This window comes from Cygnus olor, chromosome Z, assembly GCF_009769625.2.
Source record: "Cygnus olor isolate bCygOlo1 chromosome Z, bCygOlo1.pri.v2, whole genome shotgun sequence".
Classification (NCBI taxonomy): Eukaryota; Metazoa; Chordata; class Aves; order Anseriformes; family Anatidae; genus Cygnus; species Cygnus olor.
This window is the reverse complement of record NC_049198.1, coordinates 494,699-498,951: the sequence shown is the minus strand read 5'-3', so window position 1 is coordinate 498,951 and position 4,253 is coordinate 494,699. Positions and strand designations below refer to the sequence as shown.

The following is a 4,253-nucleotide window of genomic DNA, read 5'->3' as shown; positions in this document are numbered from 1 at the left end:
CTCCGGCCGCCGCGGTTCGTTTTGGGGCCCCTTACCTCTGAGGCCGGGGCTGCTCGGGCACGTCAAACCTGCGGTGCCCTCCGAACAGGAGGCCGGGCCGCCCCCGGCTGCCCGCGGATGTTTGCGGCCCCGTACAGCGGGGCGGGAAGGAGGGCTCTGCCCTGAGGGGGTTGTGCGGGGGCTGCGGGAAGGAGGGCTGTGCTCTGCTTCTTCTGCACCCTTTGGAGAATCTTTTAAAATAACGCTTTTAGAGCTTTAGATACATTTACTGTCACTTAAGATTAGTTCAGGAAGCGGAAGGGGGATAGAAATCCTGCACGGTGTGGACAAATTGGACAGAAATACGCTCCGCTGCTGCCATTCTCTGTGAGGTACTGAAGTCTGCGAAATTACAAACGATTCTGTGTGCAATAAATCCAGAATAGTAGAACGTACTCGCATTCTCACATAAATATTTGGAAATGAAAGAGTCTTGGACTAGGCCAAGGATCTGCAAAGCGAGGGACCTGATTTGGGTGCCCGTTTTCACACGTTTCCTCTCTGACCTCGGGAATCTGCCGGTGAGCGTGGTAGGGCTGGGCCCCGTGACAGCGAGCCGGCCAGAAGGCTGTGCCGGGGGACAGGGAAGCAGCGCAGGGTCTGTCAGTGCAGTAAGGAGCGCGAGGAGCACCCTGCACGCGGCTGCCCCTGCTACGCGCTGGGGCAGCTGGGCTGGGCGGGAAGCCGAAGGCGTGCAGACGGGGCGCTTGTGCCAGAGGCTTCAACTTGCACCGTAGCTCTTCAATTTTCTTATGGGGCTAGTCTCTGGACACTTTTGAAAACTCTAATTTTGCCATAAAAATACACTTAGGAAGTCTGCCTTTGTTTTTACTGTCAACGCATTTTTTTCTCTCTCTCTCTTTTTTTTCCTGCGAGCCTGTGTTTCCACAAATCAAGATTCTGTATTTTCTGACTGCCACTTCTCTTCTCTGCAATCTGTACAGCAAGCTGTCGTTTGCCATTTTGATGTGTCTTTCCTGAAGGGAGCATTATTCGTGTCTAGCTTACGCTTAATGTATTTCATTGTTCAACTCTGAGCAATTGTTTTTGTACATTATTGACTTTGTGACCTGCATTGTTGGATGCACAAAACTGTGCACATTTTGGGCAATTTGCTGCTTTCTTACTTTCTCAGAGAAGGTAATGTATGGTGGGTTGATTGAAGCTGCAACAAAAAAACAACTATTATTTTATGTGGCTTACAAAGGGAATCCATGTTGTGCTTCCCTGCAGCTACTGTTGGGAGCTCTTCTGTGATCAGAAATTGCTGTAACATTATTCATTGAGCTCTTTGTCAGGGTTTCCTTAGGAGGGTTATCCCAGAGAGCATACGCTGGTTGTTACTGTGCTCCTGACTCACTGGCCTACTGGGAAGACGGGAGAAACTAGTCTGCCAGGCAATTTTAGCAGTTATTCTACAAAAAAAAAAAAAAAAAACAGTGTAACAACAGAATCCCAGAGGAGAAATAAAGGTATTAAAGCAATAATATTACTTATAAATTCAAAATATTGTACGAACCTTAAATAATCCTCAGAGCAACCCCACAAGGTAATTTCTAGTAGAGTAATTTCAGTGAGAGAAATGCTGCTGAAGACTCTGGCAGGCATTGACTATGACCGTGAATTAAAAAGCAAAAGAATGCCAAGGAGAAATCGTTGTGGCTGTAGGATGTGCCTCCAGGTGCTCTTACTGGACATGTGCCCTCCGATTGCTCTCTTGCCATGCGGTCTGGCATGCCTGGACAAACAGTTTTAAGGCATAAAAGTAATAATGGGTTATGTGCATGCCTTGCGTTTGTTTGCTTGTTTCCCGCTTCAGATGGTGGTTCGTGAGGAGGCCGCCCAGGTGCAGCAGCGTGAGGCCGGCCGTTTCGCCCCGCAGCCTGGCAGCAGGCAGGGCAGGGCCCGCTGGCGGCTCTGCAGCTCGCCGCGTTCAGCCATCATGCCGCCACATCCCTGTTTTACCAGAGAGTGCCATGTGAAAGTGAGTCAGTTTGTTTGTTTTTAAGGGAAGTTGCTGCTTTTAGCAATCTCTGAAGAGTCGTTTTATGTAACATTTTCATGAGTGGGCTTATAGGCAACATCCTTGGCTATATATATTTCAGAGGCATTATAATATCATGGCCACATACAGTCTTTCTAAAAAACTTGCCACGGCATCCTTCTTTTCTTCCTGTCTTATAGCACCCGTGGTTCTTTTGGCAGGCTGCGTGTCATTTTTTGTGGGCATTGCCTTTTGGGCATCACTTTGCCGCATATACGTACAAGGACAGTCATGGCAGTGCGCACTTCCCCACTGGGCGTTTTGTGCTGTTCAGCAATTAGTCAGCTGAGAGCTTGTTCAGATGAAGAAGGATTTTGAGTAGTAATGGTAAGTCCATTTAACTGTACTCAAAAAATCTGTTCAGTCTTTGCTAAAATATAACAAGACAAAAAGTGCTGAAGTGATTGACTGAACTTCATGCACAGTGAACATAAATTATTTTGGTCTCTTTTCCTCCTTTTGTATAGCACATCTCTACAGAAAGGTGCTCTATGGAAATTCAAATGCTGTTCCCTACAGATAAGGCTTGAAGCCTGGGACTCAGAGGAAAACTCTGCATAAAAGCAACCCCACAGCAGAGCTCTTGGTATGGTACATGTCCCTGAGCCACAGGAAGGATTAATTTAAATTATGATGAGGGGCTGTACCTGCCAACCAGCTGAGCTAGTAATTGGGGTCGTGGGTACATTTCTTTCCCAGTGTTTAAATATTTACCCTGGTTTCTCTTGGCCATTGCATACCAGTTGGGATCCTGGGGTGCTTGACTTGCTGTTGCAACTCTTAGCCTACCTTTTTAGAACTAGATAAACTTTGAATTTAACTTCCGAACTCATCACCCTTTTCATATAGAGTGAAGGTGTGTTGGAGCTTTTATACACAGTGCTGCAGGCATCTTCGGCAAGGGGTTCTATGTTCTATGTTCTGTCTGAATATTTCAGGGTGCTCTTGAACTGCAAAGCAGAGACGATCACAGATTTAGTGCTGTAATTCATTATTATCAAACATCTGCACAGGAAAAATGTATCTCCCATTTATTTATTTACTTATTTATACATCGAAAGGCATTTGGAGTAAATTCTAGATTCAATACATAAAGAAGCATGAGCTAACTAGGCATTCATTCATTCATACGTGTTTAAGCCCTTGTTACTTAAAATGATTCATTTATGATGTTAGAGGTTGATAGCATTCATTTCATTAAATTCCCCAAATAAGCAAAGTAGAAATGAATGAGCACTGGACTGCTGGTAATGTGCTGTATGCTCTGTGTCTGGTGTTCTCATTAAAAAGTTCATCAATGTTTATGTAGACACATCTGCATTAAATTTTTGCAGCTTCTCCAAAAGTGCTGTCACTTGGACCAAAAAATATCCCATAATATATTTATGTTATATATGTGCACCCACGTACACATACATTCTGTTTCTCTCCCCGATGATTTGTTTAAACGCAGCGTCTTGATACCCTTCTATTGCAAGTTTCATCGGAGGAAGCATGTAATTATTACATTTGGTGAGTTAAAATGTATTGGCTTAGCTTCCATCAAAGGAGGATTTATTGTATTTATTTTGGCTATCGCTGCTGCTTAGCTACACTAGATTGTCTCAGGTAGACTGCCCATCATCTGGGTTGCTTCCTGGGGGACTTATTTGGAAGTAGCATGTTTAGGTCTGTTGTGAATGTACTATGGCTTTCAAACCTTTAAAGATATGTCCATCAAAGTATAAAAATATGTTTGAGAAAAAGAAGTGAGGGAGATAGGGAAACAAGAGGGAGAGGGAAATGGAAGAAGAGCTGGAGAAATACGGATGGGAAGGAGAAATGAGAGGATGACTCACATGGAAAAGGCAAAACAAGGGGGATGTCACATCCCACGTGTGACATCCCTGCACCAGCGAGCTCTGTGGTGTCCCTGCAGGGAGAAGCCCACCGCACCAAGGCCTTGGTGCAAGACGATGTCAAGGAAACATAACTCTATTGCAGATTTTTTATTCATGTACAATTTTAAAGAAGGGTGAGGGGTTCTGGAAAATTGGGGCAAGTTATGTGTGTAGGTTTTTGTTTTATTTTGTTTTGGTTTGTTTTGAAGCTGGAGAGCTTTTGTTGAGGTGCTTGCAATGGGTGACTAAAACCACAATTAAAAAAAAAAATAAAAATTTAAAGTCGTTAT

At 44.4% G+C, this 4,253-nt stretch overlaps 1 long non-coding RNA gene across 1 annotated transcript; it reads left to right on the top strand.

The window, feature by feature from the left end:
* Positions 1-202: 202 nt before the first annotated feature.
* Positions 203-2,405, top strand: LOC121061322. The gene is made up of 3 exons (XR_005815046.1): positions 203-371; positions 1,859-2,023; positions 2,245-2,405. It is a non-coding gene; the product is annotated as an uncharacterized LOC121061322 (long non-coding RNA).
* Positions 2,406-4,253: the final 1,848 nt, after the last annotated feature.